Below are 19137 nucleotides of genomic sequence, written 5' to 3'. Positions count from 1 at the left end.
TCCCGGCTTTCTGGCTCCCAGTTTCTTCGGCAGCCGCTGTGGTACCAGCAAGCTCCAACTCTGCCTGCAGCTTCTTTTGAGCATCAACTCCACCTCTGCGGTGTAGGAAAATCTCTACGTGGGTGCCCGTGCAGCCTTTCATTGCCGGACCACTCCACTGTTTCCGTAAGGGCTGCTCTTTGGTAAAGCTGACCACAGGACTATATGCCCCTGTAATTGGAGCAGAATGAGAATTCTTGAAAGAGAAAAACTGCTTTCCATTGATCTGAACTGGAAATGCTGACTTCTGGGTACCTAGAAAAGAGATTTTGACATCCGACTTGCAGAGATCAGGATGGAATTAGGCGGAGTCAGATACACCTTCCTGCAGCATTTTTATAAAATAGCTCAGAGGAAAATGCATTGAAAGGGCTCAGGAGCTATGCTGGGGAGCTGCAGAGAAGCCATCTCATTTCATTCCTACATCAACTCTTTTTATAGGTGAACAACGGGTGCAAAGATGTGAACCCAGGACTGTGTAAGATTTCCTGGGGAGGGCTCAGTGCACCAGACTTTAAGAACGGTTTAATGTGTATTATGCATATATGGAACCGACACTCTGCTAAGTACTTTAAATGTGTTATTCCATTTACTTCTTATAATAAATACTGTTATTGTCCTCATTTTGCAGCTGAGGGAACTGGGGCTTAATGACATGAGATAGTTTGACTGAGCCCAGAAAACCAGGAACAGGCAGATCAAAGAGAGAATCCACAGACAGAAAAGCTTTCGCTCCTTCCACTGCCTAAAACGGACCTCTGCAAGTGAGTGCCAGGTGATCCTTGTTACTCTATAAGGCTTGCCAGCCCCTATCCTGGGCAATGGTAAAGGCTGGCAACCACACCTCTACAATGATTCTCGGGTAAATAAAAACTGACATATCTCTGTCTGAGTCATAGTTTAGCTCAAAATTTCACTAATATTAAAGCAACAGGAAGACTAAGATCGAGCTATATTTCCCTGTTTCCAACTGATGTCACTTTTCTTAACCATTATGCTTGAAAATAGCAGTTCCTTCTTCCTAGATATGAAGAATCAAGTCAATGGGGCTGGGTTTCAGGAAGTACAAATGACTCCATGGGTGGGCACAAAATGGAAGATGAGTTTTTACTAGGATGAGGACCAGGTAACACATCCAGAGGGGAAAAAATATCTGAATGCATTTTAAAAAGACCTGTAAGGGTAGTCATAAACTGACAAGGAGATATGGATATCACTGTGGGTCCCTCCAGATGTATTTTAAAGCAATTTATGGTCCACCAAAATGCAAACAAATACAGGATCAAAAGCAGAAAGCTTTATCCTACCTTGGTAGAAAGTTCCAGAATTATGGGATCAAAGAGTCCCCAGCGAGAGTAGAGATTAAAAAGTTAGGTGAGGCTGGAGGAACGAATGGGAGGATCAACCAAAAGATTGGGTCTCTTTATCTAAAAAGTTAAAGATCAGGAAAAGCACAGCCTACGTGAATGAAGTTGTCTGCCAGGACTGGACACGTTTGGGACTGAAGTGGGTGCTAGCCAACGTTCTGATACAGATATCACAGAAAATGACTTCTGCATCGCACAAGTGCCAGGTGGTGAGGTGGTGAGTTCCCTGGACAGTCCTTGTCCCACCCCATCTTCGCTGTGGTGAGAAGGGAGTTTTCCACCACAGAGAGAAACCATGCTATTTAACAGATGTAGAAGCCACCCATTTAACAGATGTAGCTCCACTCTGAAAACAGGAAGAGCCAGAGTGAAACGGGCCTCAGCCACACGGATTCATGAGGCACAACTGTCTCGAGTGGAATGAATCTTGGGCCCACTTGAGCCCTTGAAAAAATGAAAGGTAGGAAGTCTGGGATAAGAGTAGGGGTTTTCAGGTGCCCAAATGAGGTGCATGCTAATCATGGCCTAACGGAACGTACCTGGACTGAAGGCATTATTCACTGGCTCCTGGCAAGACTTGGACTGTCATTCTGGTGATTTCATGAGCCTCCAATACATGATTCTGGCTCCTTTGTCAAAGATCAGAGAGTTGAGCTGCCAGGAGTTGTTTATATAGCCTTTATTCCAGGGACGGTGAGCCTTTTCAAGACCGAGAGCCCAGACTGCCCACCCCAAATCACTTACGTATTGCAAAGTGCCAAACACAGCAACTACACTTGAATTTGGAGGTTTTAGTTTCAAAAAATAGCTGTTATCTGATGCTTGGCTTCTGGGTCAACTTGGCTCCTGTGCTGACAAAGAGGGCTCCATGTGCCCTCTGGAACACACATGCTACAGGCTCACCACCACTGACCCACATGTCTGCTTTGGTGCCAGTACCATGCTGTTTTCAATCACTGTAGGCTTTGTGATATAATTTGAACCCTAGGCAGAGGACTAACATCTAGGATATATAGAAAGTAAAAGATTAGTCATAAAATGGGCAACTGGAATGGACAGACACTTCTCAGGAGAAGATATACAAATCAGCCATAAATATCTGAAACAATGTTTAACGTTCTAGCCATTCAAGAAATGCAAATTAAAGCAATACCGAGATTCCATCTTACTCCAGTAAGAATGGCTATTATCAAGAAATCAAATAATAACAAATTCTAGAGAGGCTGATAGAAAAAAGGAACCCTTCCACACTGTTATAGATGTAACACATGACTATAGAAATCGGTATGGATAGTTCCCAAATAACTAAACACAGAAATTCCACACAACCCAGCTATTCTCCTTCTGGATACCTTCTTGAAAGAACTAAAGTTGTTGTATTATGGTGATGCACGCACACCCATATCTATAGCAGCACAGTTGTAACAGCTAAACATTGGAAGTGTCCTATCTATCCATCAACAGATGAATGAGTAAAGGACTGTGATATGGTGCACATGGAATATTTCTCTGCCATAAAGAAGCGTGAACTTGAGTCATCTGTAGGGAAGTGGATGCGCCTTGAGATCATGTTAGGCAACATAAATCAGACACACAGACTTAAATACTGCATGGTTCCTCTTACCTGAGAAGCCTAAAATACAAACTCGAGAACAAAGTACAAGATAAATAACAGAGAGATCTGTTACAAAGGGGAAGGAGACCAAGTGATAGAGAGAGGGCAAAAAAGGGTGAACAAGGAGAAGAAAACAGAATTAAGATGGGTTATGTAACATGTGCCAATTCTCCGCAAGGGATGTAATCGTTATGCACCGACACCACGTGCTAATAAAAAATTAGCATTTTAAAAGCACAATAAAATCAAGATTGCCCCCAATTCCAGGACAAGGTCACGGGTGGTCCTAGAACACAGATACAACAAGCGAGTTTCCGTTCTGATCTTAGTAACCCTGCTTGCAGCATCCGACACTCAGGGACCACCCTGCTTCTCGGATGCCTCCTGTGCTGGTTTCCACACAGCCCTGCGCTGCCTCCTGCCTCATCTGTAGGTCCTCTTGCCTCTTCTTTACTAGAAACTCACTTTCCCGACTGGGCAAAAGGAAAATTCTCCACTCTCAAATAGCACTTGCCTAGGAAGATTCGTGGATGAATATTGGATTTCTTCCTGGTGATTCCAGCAAACTGATGCTGATCAAGGACCGTGAAGTTCAAGTGACCCCTGGACACCAGACCTTTACTGCACCAAACTGAAGATTCTCTGCTGACAAGCCAAGCCTGGGGCTTGTTCTAACCAAGTTTACACCAATCTATGTTCTCATTCAGTTCTGAATTAGCCAGATTACCACGTAACTCTGTAAGTTTTTAGAACTTTGACTCTTTTTCCTTAGAGACTACTCAGTGAAATCTTCCTTGTCTGACATGTAAATAAACCCAACCTTTTTTCTTTTAAATAACTGTACAAGATCTTTGTTTTGTTATTTGACAAGTATTAAGTTTGAAAAATGGGGCTTTTTTCCTCTCTCTGAACTCACTCCCAAAGTGATCTCATCTAGTTTCATAGCTTTAAATGCCATCGATATACTAGTGCTACTAAGTTTCTGTCTACAGGCTGAAACTATCCCCTGAATATCATAATACATATCTAACTGCCAGTTCAAAAATCTCTTTCACTGCCTGATAAGCATCTCAGACACAACGTGGCAAAGTCAAATACGTGACTACCCTTCACACAAACCACACTTCAGAAATCAATTCCAATATTCCCCTGTTTACTTGGGCTAAAAACCAAGAAGAAATCCTTGCCTTCTCTTTTTCTCATACTCCACATCAATTCATCAGCAGATTTTGACAGCCCTGCTTGAATTGTATCCCTTCGTATCCTTGCTCCTATGATTTATCACCTGGACTACAGCTGGTTTCCCTTCAGTCTGTCCTCCGTGCATTAGCTAGACTGACAAACTGGCCTTGAAATAGTTTTCAAATTTCTTCCTATGGTCGCACCCTCAAATGCCCTACATGGTCTGGTCCCCGGCTCTCTCTGACTTTATTTCCTAGCATTTTCCCCTTGTTCACAGAACTCAATCTCATAAGCCTCTTTGCTACTTTTCACTGCCACCTCAGGACATTTGCACTGACAGTTCTCACAGCTGAGAAAGTACAGTCACCTCACAGGGGTGTGGTCACTCCTTCCCTCTCTCCAAGACTCTGCCCATAGGCTACTTTCTCAGAAGGAATTTCCCTGATCATCCTACAGAAATAGCACTCATAGTAAACTGTAATCTATTCACTCGCCTGCATTATAGTACTTCTTAGGTAAAGATATTATGTAGGGGCCAGGGGTTTAGCTCAGTGGCATAAGTGCCTACCTGGCAAGTGTGAGGTGGTGAGTTCAATCCCCGGTACAAAAAATGATATTATGTATATTTATTTGCTTATTTTGTACTTCCTGCAGTAGTTATTACCTATGTCTGGCACACAGTAGCCCTTAATAAATATTTTACAAAAACAAATGAAATCAGAATCCTGGAGAAAATAACACTGCCATTTATTAATTCTTTAATTTCAAGCCAATCACATACTCTGAAATATCTCAATTTTCTGAAAATCATGATAAGTAATGTATACTCTTAAAAACTCCTGGGAATGTATGTACATAATATATTCTTAAATAAGTCATAATAGTCTAAAAATTTTATGCTTCTTTTTTTCTTTTTTGGTACTGGGACCTCAAAATCAGGACCTAGTGCTTTCCAGGTGCTTAGCTTGCTGAGCTAAATCCCTGGCCTATCTTTATTTTAGAACCCAAAGTGTAAAGGAGTCTTGATCTCTTTCATATACCAGGACCAATAAGATTTCTGGGATCTAAAGTGCTCCCCAAGAGCTACTTCTCAGTTATTCACTAATTAACTACTGCCCGTGCCAACTGCCTACCATCTACCCAAGTTTTAACCAAGGGCAAAGGACCCATTTCCTAGTTTTATTTTTCACATGTATCGCTGTGTGCCTATTTACTGTTAAGTCAATATGCACATAAGGTAGTGAATAAATCGTACTTGTGTCTGTGTTAGTAATAAAGAGCAATGGAAACGTGATGGTACTTACATTCTGGGTTCACTATTGAGCATCTTTTACAAACCTACATCAGTGAGATATAGCAAACGTGTCTATCCTACATACTCCTTGGAGCTCCACCTACATTCCCTTGTACACATTTTACTTACTTATTTTCCTTCGGACAATACAATCACTGAAGTGTGTTAGTTGCCCCCTCCATTTGAAAGCACACTTAATAATGCATTGTTTTACAATGATTTCATGTCATACAAAGCAAAGCTCAAAGTGGCCAAATAAATAGCTGTCCAGATGCCGAACAGCAGTAACCAAGCACAGCCCAGCAAGGGTCACAGGGCAGGATTCCTAGTGGGACCGGAAGCTTAAGGGGAATGGTGTGAGCACTTCCAAGCTAATCCCACACCTGTTCACCAAAAGAACATTCTCGGTGAGTTTACAGTAACAGGAATGCTGGGGTTGCAGCAGGCAGTTAACTTAGTCTAAAAAACAAGATGCCTGATTTCAAAGGAAAAAAAGAAAAGCAAGACTTAGCAGATGCATGCTTTGTCCTGGGGACACAGACCTCCCACACCTTTCCTGAGCTAGAAAAGTGAGGTGTTGAACTGGCTGTTTGCTAAGATACCCTCATATATACTTGGTTTTCCATAATTCGCTTTCACATTCCTTCCAGCTGGCTCATTCAGAGCAGAGCTGTTAGTGTCAGGAGTAGCATCTGAATGACATTTCCCAACCCCTCTCCATCTCATCTTTTTCTAAGCCCCACTCCCCCCTCATCAAAGCATGTTCGTGCTCTTTTTTGGTAGCTCACGTCTTAAAGCAAAAATTATTCTTCTATCATATTCTCTTGCACCAGAGTCACAGTTTGAACATATTTCTTGCCCTGTCCCCAGTCCTAAAAGGTCCTGTGCTGCACTGCTGAGTTCATGCTGAGGTAAGGGACTTCTGTAAGCCAATGAGAGTAGCCACTCCTTCAGCGGGCATCCTTGGGGTGATACAAAGGCACAATCCCTTCCCTTGGGGGAACTGCTTCCTTGGAAGTTATCCTAGAGACACGCCGCAAAGGGAATTGTGCAGAAGTTACCCTAGAAATGCCTACAGCATGTAAAATCTGAAGCCCTGATACGCTGTTCACTATTTTTTCAGCCGTTATCTCCCATTCCGAATTCTTTCACGTTCGAGGGTCTCCATTACATGTTAGTCTCCAAAGTTAAGCTGATCTCTGCTTAGAATATTCTTCCTGTCTCTGTTTTCCTAAATTCTACCTTTTCTTTAAGGACCAACCCAAATTCCTCCTCCCCAAGGTCCCCGTCTTCTCTGAGCTGGTTCTGTATCAAATCATTTGCACTAGGATTTAGGCTGTGCCAGACAAAACCTGAACTGGGTCCTCTTTCTCCTTAACCACTCTGGGCTTAAAGCCTCTTTGGACAGTGGCTTGTGGGTCACTCATCAAACATGTTGCTTATGCTATATTGGTAATTGCTAACAATGGATTATATTAGTATACTAATTACTATATTGGCAATTCTTGACAATGGATTATAACAGCATATAATTTCATTACAAATTTCAAGTTTCAGGTCAAATGTTTATTTTTTTTTATTACTTATTTTCCTTGTCACAGGTTTATAAAGCACTAGGGAAAACTTTCATGGAAGCTTCTTCTTGGTTTCATGTAGGAATGGCTGCTCATGTTTGGGAGCAAGGCCAGACAAGTGGCAGAGAACCACAACATAAACTGAGATACCATCTCTATGCAGGCCACTAGTGATTGACAATTCATGGGAAGTCAGCTAATGAAGACAATGTGACATATAATGTTCTCCTTCAAAATTAGTCTTTCCTTGGACAGTCTCAAGGCACTACCTTTTGACCCAACTAGACATGGTCTCATGGCCCCAAGCAAGCTGTTCCTGACTTGCCCGTGAATCCTGCAGTTTCTTTTCTTCCCCTGAATCCCTGCTCCAACTGCATTGGTCACTTACCCTCCACTCGCTAACCAGCACAGATTCACTGGCTTTCAGTAGGGCCTGACTGCTGACACACACCCCACTCTGTCCTTGCAAAGCCTGAGTGCTTCCACGAGCAGGGTAACATGCCTGTCTGTTCTGGGTCCATTTCCCTGGCTTGCTGACACACTGTTCTTTATGAAATTTACTCCGCTGTAATCTCAACCCTATTTTTCCCCCAAAAACATGTTGACTAGAATAATAATGAAAAGAAAGACTTTGAACTGCCACTGGGCCTTTCATCTTATGATCTCAGAGAGCTTGCTAGGCATTAAATAATTAATGTACTGAAAGTGACACAAAGACAGGGTAGCCTGAAAAATCAAGTCCACCAACAAAAGAGCTTTTTCTTTTGGAGCAAGGGAGTCCTTGTAGGGTAATCACTCACTGAGGGCCCAGCAATCTCTGGGCACGTTGGACAAGAGGTTATAAATGATCTGAGAACAACTGGCTCTTCTTTTGGCCTGATGTTTCAAGTTAGGAAGCGACAGTTCCCATAGTGACCACCCTGGTCACGCAGCAAGCACCCTGGGGAGGGCACGTCTGACTTTTACAAGAAGATGGGAGCTCCGACATGGAAGAGTCACACATTCACCAGGACTTGGGGCTCCCTTAGCCATTTAGAGCCATTCCCTCTTGTGATCCTCACAATGAGCCTTTTAGTTAACAAACTACAGAAGAGATTGAGGCTCAGAAAGTACAACTTCCTTATCGAAGGACACACAGCCAGTGGACACTGGGGCAGAATATACAACCTAGTCCTTGGATATGTGGACAGGGTAGGCACGCCACTGTAACACAGTGGCGGAGATGGTGCTGACTTCCCTGGAGAGCAAGAACATTGAATCAAACACAGCAGAAAGAGACTAAATCAGGTCACAGATGCTTATAGCATTCTGTTAACTGCAAACTCAGATCCCTTCAGGTCAACCAGGAAGTTGATCCAAGAACACACACCTTCAGTCCACACGGCTGACTTTCCAGGGCCTCGAGCTCAGCCAGCAGTGTTTCCATGGCAACTGCCATCGGGCTGATATTCTGAGCCCTTGAGATAAGGCCTTGGCTGGTCCAGCGGAAGGATTCTTACCGTGAAGGGAGGAAGATGGAAGAAATACTTTCTGCTGACTTCCAGATTTCTCAGTCCTTTATGAGCCACTTGCCACCTCTCTCATTTCAGGCCTATCCTCCAAGAGATAACAATTCTAAATGCCACATTATTTAGCCCAGACCTCTCACCTGGCCGAACCCATCTCCAGACGCTGGGAGCACAGTGGTCTTTCAGGCTGGTGTGTTAGATAAAGACCTGGGTTCTTGGGAAAACCGATGTTATTGTATGACCTTGGGTAAACTGTTTAACCTAGTGGAAGCTTTATTTCTCTGCATATAAAACAGAACTCTTCATGCTTTCCCATCCAACTTTATAGACGCTCAGAGAATTAATGAGACAGTATATGTTAAGCCCTCAGGCTCTTTTGAACAAAGGTACACCAAATATCCTTGTGCAGTTACTAAGGGACATTGTCACGATGATGCATTTTAAAACATTACTAGAATAAATTCAGCTCATACTAAAACAGACAGTACCCCAGCCTAAGTTGCTTTGCCCTATTCTGACACTTTATCATCTTTTTGTTTCCATCCATCTAGCACTGTGAGCGACCATGGCCAACATTATCCTGGACCCTACGCAGAGCTTCAGAGTGGCAGAGTGAGGAAGGGCTGTAAAGACTTTATCTGTGTCTCCCCATCTCATACACAGTGAAGCCAAAACCCAAGAAAGAACAATGCATTGGCAAAGATCATCTCATCGGCAAAAAATCAGAAATTTTAATCTATTTCTCCATTTTCTGCCTCAACCAACTATAAGAGATAGTAAAGAAAACAGGAGAGGAAAAGTAGGGAAACATGTATTTTTGCTCTCTAAAGCTTTAAATTGTTGCATTATACAATGCTCTGGGGTCAGGAAAAAAAAGAATCAATACTTGGTGTGTGCCTATACGAGGCTCATGCTAAACTCCTTCTGCATTTGTGCCAGGCCCCTGTTTGGTGCTTTACAACCACTATCCAACACAAATCCTACCTTTTTCTGAATGAGTACTATTTCCATTCATCAGTGAGGAAATAGAAATCCGTGCAACCTAGGCAAGGTGTCCAAGATCCTGGAGCTAAGATGAATTCACTCAAGGAGTATTTCCTGAACATTCTCTTTGTATTGAGCTCTTCCTCAGCGGTCGGGATGCATCACAGCAGAGTCAAACACCACCCTCTTGTGACTAAGGAGCTTACAGTATGGAAAGTCCTGATGACTATTCCGGTCTTTGAAGTCGTTTGTTAGTGACCTGTGGTCCTACAAAAATATACTACAGGAGGTATCTGACTCTACCACAAAGGCTAAGGGAGGAACCAAGAGAAATTAATGCATTGAGACCCTACAGTAAATTAAAGAGTTAAATAGTTAAAGGGAATTGGATAGGGTAGGAAGCCAGGGAGGGCAGGGGCCAATTTGAGCAGGAATCTCTCTCAGATCAGAACACCTGCTCCTGACTCCATCCTAAGAGAGGCCAGAACCCCGATGCATGGACTGACCACAATGCTACTGTATGGTACAGAATTCTTTGAAGATAGCATTTATTGTCCTTGAAATGAGGGGCAACAAATAAAACACAGGAAAAAAAGGTCACTCATATCATAGATGCCGCAGTATTCTCCTCAGTGAAAATGACAGATCCTTCTAAGTTAACGAGGAAAGGGACCTAAACTGTTGCCTAGAATGGCTCTGCCACTTAGCATGACTGATCCTTCTTTTCAGTCACTCTTCTTGTTCTCTGGTAACAGCCTATGGGCTGTGCTTTCCCCAGGAAAAGGTCTGGAAGTCTACCTTTCCTTCTTGTCTATAATCAGAATTATCCTCGCAAAGCGAAGGGCTGACACGGTCCCTAGAATTGCTTTAGCTGCTGGCTAAGTCATATCAGCAAGCCCAGATTTGTGCTCCACTAGTCAATGCCTGACAATGTCACAGAGTTGGGAAGGACTTTAAAGAATATTTATTTATGTCTTCCCGTCACATATGCAAGGAATCTAAAACACAGCAAAGGACAAGGCATCACCGAAGGTCATCTCTTTAGCAAAGCAGTAAGAAATTTTATCAATTTCTCTAATTTCTGCTTCAACCAGCCATCGAAGGTAGGAAAAAAAGTAGTAGAAGAAAGAAATGGGAAACGTGTATTTTTGTTCTTTAAAACTTTAAAATGCTGCTTTATACAATGCTCTGAGGTCAGGGAAAGAGAAAAAGAAAGAACCAACGCTTGCTGTGTGCTACCCACCACCCCGAGTTTATTTTGCTTTAAAGATTAGGCGAAGTGAGGCAAAGAAGGGGACAAGGAAAAAGTGAACAGAAGAGGATGAAGGACTAGATGGTGAAACAGAGACCAATATTAACAACTGGAGCTAAAACAAGGCAGAGCAGAGACAAAGGAAGAGACATTTTTCACTATTTTGAGGTTACCGAGAGAAAGTTATTCACAGTAGCGCTGTAAAAGGGCCATAAAATACCCTGGGGAAAACATGAATGTTCTGCTGCTGCGACTGTACAGATGAACACCCTGGAATGAGCTTCTCGCACTGTCAAAAGAGGAAATTCTACAGCCCACATTCCCGCCCTCCTCCCTTCTTTCTGGCTTCCACCCCTCCAAATGGCCTGGCTCTGAAAGTTGAGGCAGTAATTTGGAGGCAGCAAGTGTGAAGAAATGTCAGAGCTGCTATTTGCTCCATGCGGCACATCTTGAGTACCTCCTTAAGCAATATAATTTAAACCATACGTTCAGCTTCACTATAGAAAATATGCATAAAATCAGGAATGTCTAAAAAGGAAAATAAATATTACTCATACTTTTATCATATAGAGAAATCAGTGTTAGCATTGTGTGCCACATTGTTTGTGACTTGATTTGCACCTATTTACACAGTATTTGGCTGGGAAGCACATCAGAAGAAGGGCAGGAAAAAGTTCTCACTACCTGTGGGGTCTCTTTATCTTTGGAATCATCTAGGGAATTGATACCAGCCAGCTCACACCCTGGTTATGAACACGAAAACCATGACTGAGTTATGCTTGGCCTTGGGCAAAGACCTTTATTTGAGTTACTTTCTTGTTGCTGGAACAAAATACCTAGCACCCATAAATTAAAGGAGGAAAGATTGATTTTAGGTCGCAGTTTACAGAGGTTTCAGTCCATAGTTGGCTGACTCCAAGGCAGGACAGGTTGGCAGAAGGGCATAGCAGAGAACAGTCCACGGAAGAGCAAGCAGGAACCAATAAGCTTTCCTTACCCTTTTTATTCCATTCAGGCTACAAGTCTATTGGTTGGCACTACTCATACCCAAGGCAGACCTTCCCAATTATTCACACCCAGAACTATGCTAAATCAATCAGTGGACTAATGTAGTTATCAATCTACAATCCAGTATCACACACCCAAAAGCCACTCCCAAAATCCCTGCCTATGAGCCCATGAGGCTTTGGGGGGACATCTAATTACAAGCCCAAGAATCTACCATTAATAACAGGCTTGTTAAGAGCAAAGCTTTCTTCAGGAAGGGCAGGTTTGGGTAGACCTGGAAGATAGCTGGGATGGGAAGGCAGTTAGACCAGAAGAAGGCAGATACTGAGTGGTGTACTTGATACGCAGTGGAATAAGCATCTTCTTCTCTGATAGGTGACTTGCAGAAGTCCTAAGGAGCAAAGACCATACAGAATGCAAATGTTGGTGCTGGTCTCTAGATAGTAGGCACAGTACACTGGTTTTATAACTTGGAGGGGACAGAAAGGTGAAACTGCATCTCAGAGGGAGGTTAAGCTAGAGGCACAGTCCTATCTCTGTGGCCAGTGACACACCCCACAAATACATGGAAGGTCTTGAAGCCCCTCCATTCAAACATCTGAGCCTCATAAAGATTTTATAAGAAAAAAATTCCAGCTTACAGAGGAAGAAAGTGAACACAGAGCACTAACCACTTAATCCCAGTACTTTCCAATCACATATACACATAAAATGGTAAACATTTGTATGCCTCACTGAAATAAAATGAGAGGTCACCCACAGTTAGAGGGCACTGGATGTTAGCCACTTCTGGTGTAACTGAGACTCCCAGAGTGCTGAGGGACTCAATGGTTCGGTGTCTGCTTTCTTGCTGCCCAGACGGAGCACATGCATTACCTTAGCACTGGAGAAGGAAGCTCTGAATCAACACATGTGACCACATTCTGAGTACACCATGATCCTGCACCTTTCCCTGGGAACATCTCCAAAAATCAATAGAGGTGTTTGCTACAGAAGATTCTTTGGGCTTATTCTGTGGACAGAGTTGAGAAAAGAGCAGAAAAGAGCAGATGTGTCCGACACTGTTCACTCACACAAATCAGGTGACACGGGTGAGTGAGGGTCATGAACTTAGGTCTGATGGAGCTTGAGAAAATTCCCATGTGACTTTTATAACTGCCAAAAGATTTCGCCAAAGTAAAGGGAAAAAATGTGACTCTTTTTTTTCAACTTTGGAAATTCAGAAAATAATTTCACAAGATGGTTACTGAATGATCAAAAAGTAATGATTATAAATGACTGAGCTAACGGCTACACATAGCCTCATTTCTCATATAGAAGCATCTTATCAGAAGTCTTACCAGGATTACAGTCTCCTCATGATGGATGACCTTCGCTGACCAAAATTTCTTGGCTCCCCTCTTTTCCCCTTTGAATCATGGTAGCAGAAGGAGCCTTCTAAGGTTTGTGCATAAACTGAAAAACTGCTTTCAGCAATGACACCAGAAGTAGCTTCCAAGATAATGGCCTCTTTTTCTGCAAGTAGCACTCTGTCTCTTTCAGACTTTCTGAGTCTTGCTGTCATTGGAGATTCTGGCCAACACCAAGACATAATGGCTGCTGGCATCAGGGATAAAATAAACTGAACTTTCCAGCCTACTAAATAAAAGATTATATTACATATGAGTAGGTCACACTTAGGTAGAGTCTCTATAATATTAAAGTTCTGAGTGGGAAACTAGGCTTTTTCTTTGAAACTTATCTGCATCTCTAAATGCAAACCCTAAATTTCCATTTTATCAGTACAGTATCAATCCTCTCCATGAGAAGGAGTCAGGACTAAACAACAAACATATTTGGTGCAGGTTAATGAAACATAGGCTTATTGTAGAGTACTACTTTCATTGTCTAACATTGTGCATGAAAAGCACTCTCATGTTCTAGAAAGGTTCTGTCCGTGATTTGCAAAGTCATTTTCCCTCTACTAGCTCATACGCAGAAGTGGGAGGCTCCACCCTGACGCAGAACCGGCACATAGCAGCGTATTTGCACAGGATGCATCTGTCACTCCCACACTCATGACTATGATTGTAGAACATCGTTATTTTCATAAAATGTATTAGCACAATAGGCAGAAAACAACTCATCACTTGCCGTCTAAGCGTCTCACAACCACACCCAGCCTAGTAGTGTGACATTTTTAAATTCTTGTCTCAGCAGAATGACAATTTATTATGTATCATGTAATTTGTATTCACTTGCAAATAGTAAAATCTATGACAGTTAAAACTGCGATTGCAGAGAAGTTGCTGTAGTCAGAATATAAAAGAGATACAAAGCTACTGTCCCCGCTACATTGAGGTTCTAGACTCTGATACAGGCAGGGAATGCAATGACTGTTGGTGGATGCTACAGAAGTTCTAGTGCTGGCTTTCTCACACTCCACACATGGAGATTGGTATAGTGTTCCTGTGAAAATAGGTCCAATTACACATGTGACAGGTTTCACTCATCCTTAGGGTGGAAAGACTCAAGGAAGGGCTATTATGTATGAGGTACTGATTGTTACAGAGTGGTGTGTACTGAATGTTTACACCACGCCCCTCATATATTGAAACCTGAGTCCATATGTGGGCATTTGTTAGTGTTTCCATGCATGTTCTTTGCATCCTTTTAAAAAGTTCTTATGATTACTTGTGCCCAAAAGACTTCTCACACCTTCCCCTGTCTAAGAACATGATGAGAAGCTACCACATAAGAATTAAGGCATTTCCTAGACACTGAATCCTTCAATATCTTGATTTTGGACTTAATAGCCTCTGTAAAGAATAAGTTTTTGTGTTTATAAGCTAACAGCATGCAGTAATTTTTTTGTAGTAGACAGGACAGACTAAGACAGGAAAACCCTAAAAACAAAGGCATTGAGCTCCTGACCTTCCAAAAAGTGTGTAAATTCAGTGAATATAAACGAACAGAGCAGCACTAGAATGGGAAGTGGCCTGCCATGAAGGGTGGGAAAGGACTTAGGGAGGAGGAGGAAATGTATGTGCAGAGCAAATAACAGAGCCTGACACCAGCGAGAAGGCCATATAACTGACTAGTGAGGCTCTCACTCTGCCACTGGAGAGGAAGCCAGCTCATGCAGCGGAAGCCACAGGAATTACAGCAAGATTAGGGAAGATAATGCCTCATCTCACCCCCAAGAGAAGGAAATGGCCATACGGGCTTCTGCCAGCTTTGGCCTGTCACTGTTTATAGAAATCAGTGGCACAGGATGTAAGATTTATAAAAGGGGCTGTACACTAGATTAAGAGAAAAGGGAATCCCTGATGGCACCATGTTTGTTCTGGAGCCCAGATTGAACTCACCTCACAGTCTACCACCTACCAATATCTGTGTGACCTCCAACAAACTATTTAACTTCTCTGAGCTGTGCTTTCCTCATTTGTGACACAGAAACAATAACAGAACCAAAAGATACGCTTGCTTGAAAACATGTAAGAGTACATATGAACCACTTAGCATAATGCCCAGCATACAGTAAATGTTCAGTAAATGTTATCTGTTTCATAAAAATGATTTATTATCATTATAATCAACAAAGAAAATGTTGGGCAAACTTTGGACCTAGCTATTAAGTGATCTGTATTCCAAAAGCTCAGGGAAGAGTTGTGAGCTCTCTTTGAGGGAAATCTGTCCTCTGTAGGCAGTAGACGACAATCTGAGGTCCAGACATACCCAAGGGGATGACCAGGGATGTCCAGGTAGTGACTGGAGGAGTTTAGGGGGTATCTCAGAAAAATGGTAGTTGTGAGGCTTGGCCCCGCTAAACCTGTGACCTGCAGCTTCAACATACAATTAGCCAATATCAGAGGGGCCAACAGTGCCTAACTTAAACTGGTTATGATACACAGAAAGGCTGGCAAATGTCAAGTAGACCATTATGCTGGGAATAAGTAAAGCATAAGTCAGGCTACCAAGCTGAGAACTCAGAGTTGGAAAATTAAGTGGGGAGTCAATTAGAGGAAATGGAGAGCAAGCCGGGGGACAGGCGAGAAACAACAGTGCATCCAGGGCTCAGCCTCATTCTAACTGGGTGCCCAATACTCACTAATCTCTGCTTTTTGTATTCATTACCTTCATACAAGTGCAGAAAAAGCTGTGGCAGGCAGTTTCCATCTCCTGGGAGGTCGGAGCTATCCTAGAGACTTCAAGTTTTTCCAGAGATAAGTTAGCTAGTGTTTTCCGATTTTTAAAAATCGAGAATGAAATGATAGACTTCAAGGACCACAGATTTCTAAGTTTAACAATGTTCTCTTGCAGAATTCTAAAGTCTATAATTGATCAGATGGCACAGAAACCCTCAGAAACATACACTGACTATAAGATGGTAAAAGAAATTCAGCAACACAGGATCTAATACCTTAAATAGCAAAAAGGTTGCCTCTCCATCCCCAAAAGTAAAACAAAGCAAAGATCTCCATAACCTAAATAGATCCAGATCTCTTTCTCACTGTTTCTTACACACACACACACACACACACACACACATAAGTAACAAGTATTTGACAAAAGTTCATCTCTAATGGTAGTAAGGAAAAGTATATTAAAATATGAAAATGCTATTTTCACTTACTGAATTAGAAAATATTTAATAATCTCTTGATTTTAATTAATTTTTAATAATTTAAATTAATGTAAATAAAATGTTTTAAAATATTTTAAAACAGTTATGTTTAATAATGCTAAGGGGCAATGAGAGACAATTGTATGAATTGCTGGTAAGAGTATACATTAAAAGTTGAATTTTATTTTTATTTATTTGGCATCAGGGATCAAACTCACAACCTCACACTAGCTAGACAAGGGCTTGTTCCACAGAGCTATATCCCCAGCTCAATTTTATTTTTCATAATAATTAATTATGACTAATCATGAGTGCTTGTCAAATACGAATTCCTATACATGGAAATCATTGTATCACAACAATCCTATGAAAGAAGTATTGATGTCCTCATTTTGGTTATGAAGAAATTGAGTGGTTCAGGAGTTCTAAAGGCTTAGGAAATTCTGATTCTTTCCTGCTACCTGAGGGTGGGAAGATGGGGCTGGATAAGGGAAAGGATGAGAGAAAAGGTAAGAAGGACTCAGGTGATTCTGGTTGGGATGTAACTGCTTCCCTGTTTAGAATAACAACACTGCACTGCACTATGGGTAATGATAGATTACTGTTAGCAATACATCCGGTACTAAGATTGTTCATATTTAAGACTCTGATTCTCTCCTAATATTCTGAAGTTGTAAAAGTGTGTGGGTGACAATCTCGCCTTGTTTACTATAGTAAACATTTCTCAGAAGCAACTTAAAATCTAGCAATAGGTAAAATGACTAAGACAATAATAATGGTAGCAATAATAATAACTTTCCTTGCACGTTCATTATGTGCCATACTCACAATTAAGCTTCACTTTAATTATCACATATACTCCTTACAGAACCCTTCATAGCCAATATATTTAATCTCATATATATTTTACATATAGGGAAACTGAGTCACTGGCTAACCATAGCAATGTTAAAACTAGAGTCTATGCAAAGCCTTCACTATTAACTATCAAAGTCTATATATTTAATTCCATGATGGAATATTATGGAGCCATTAGAGATAATGTTTTCAAAGAGTTTTTGATAACATAAGGAAATGTTTATGTATGTTAGAAAATTGCTCATCCAGTATGATCTCAGCATTGTGAATAATACACAAAGAAAATGCCTGGAAGGAAATACAACAATTAACAGTAATTGCCTTTGAATGGTCTAGTTATGAGTCATTTATTTTCTTCTTAATACTTCTCTGAATTTTTCTAATTTACTAAAATAAACATGGGCCATTTTTTTTTAAAATTCAGGGTGGAAAAATGTTAAGTCATACCTCTGCCAAATCACCCTTATTTCCATTCTGACAGTGTATTTTAAAATTTGACAACGTGATATATTTGAGTGCATAAAGAAATAAAAGCAAGGAACAAGTTTAACAAAAAAATCCGTCAAATTGTTTGTTAATGAAACACTGTGCCTTGTACTAAGTAAATAAAAGAGGATGACATTAAATGAGGCTGACATATTGTTGAACTTTTATTTCCCTTACCTTAGTATCTCTTAGTATCCTTATGTAGTGCTAACATTTGGCAAATATTTGCACAACAGTGGTCTGATTGTGTTAATTTTTTTAAGTAAATGGTCAGACATAGAAGAGATGCTTGTTAATTTTTATCAATAGAAACCACAGAAAACAGATTTGAAGATTTGAAATTAAGCCATAAATAGGAGGAAATTTTAATATTCATTAATGTTCCCAAAGTATCAACTGTTTATGTATCAAGTCTTAAAGTATTTTTAATCAATTGAATTGCTAATTTGGATTCTAAAAACAACCCAGAGAAACTATTAGGAATGTGCACAAAGATTCTTGCCACTTTGTGAAGGAGTTTCAGAAGTCCTTATCCAGATCTTTATAAGATTTGATAAAAAAGCACACTGAATATTGTTGTTGAGTGCCATCCACCAGAAAGGCAGGCTGATAAGAAACGTGCACTGTCTTCACCCTCCATATGCACTGGATCTGGCACCATGTAAATTTTGGCTCGTCCCTAAAGTCAAAATGACCATGAAAGATGAATGTTTGAATTGATTCAGGTCACTGAGGCAGCACAACTAATGACAATCATGGAAAACAACCTCATGAACTCCTTCAGAAAGTGGCAAAAATGATAAGTGTGTTCCAAGTCAGGACAGCATTTTGAGGAGGATTAATGACACTGTGTTTTTTACTGTAACTGCTTTACATTTAAATATTCACTCTCTCTCTTTTGATCCTATCTTGTACATCAAAATGTTAGGAGTAGGTATTTGTTATGGTTTGTGTCTGGATGTCCCCAAACCTTGTGGGGTCACAAGGGGTGGTTGAATCTAGAGTTTGTGATTGGTTTATTGTCTACTGCTGGGATTGGCAAGGTGAGTGCTACACCCGCCCTAGGGTAGGTAGCCTGCATACACAATACAAGGGTGGGAAAAGAGGTTTGCTCCTCCCTTTTGCCCATTTTTGGCCTTTTTTTTTTTGCTGTCTTCTACTCATCCAGCCACCATGAACAGTTGCCCTTCAGCCATGCCACTTTGCCTTGGAATCACCTGATTATGGACGGAAACCTTCACAAACTGTGAGCAAAATAAATTTTTCTTAATTTGGGGTATCAGGTATTTGTCCCAGCAATGAGAAAGAAGTAACCCAGACAATATCTTTGCATGGGATAATTATGGGTGACTCAGTATTTGCGT

At 41.2% G+C, this 19137-nt stretch overlaps 1 protein-coding gene across 1 annotated transcript in view; it reads right to left on the bottom strand.

Moving 5' to 3' along the window:
• Nucleotides 1-19137, bottom strand: part of Alk (ALK receptor tyrosine kinase) — a 715373-nt gene that overhangs the window by 519087 nt on the left and 177149 nt on the right. The window lies entirely within an intron of this gene.

This window comes from Cavia porcellus, unplaced genomic scaffold, assembly GCF_034190915.1.
Source record: "Cavia porcellus strain 051 isolate PalLab524CR breed Dunkin Hartley unplaced genomic scaffold, mCavPor4.1 scaffold_1, whole genome shotgun sequence".
Taxonomy (NCBI): domain Eukaryota; kingdom Metazoa; phylum Chordata; class Mammalia; order Rodentia; family Caviidae; genus Cavia; species Cavia porcellus.
The sequence above is the reverse complement of the archived record's forward strand: the minus strand, read 5'-3'. Positions and strand labels throughout refer to the sequence as shown.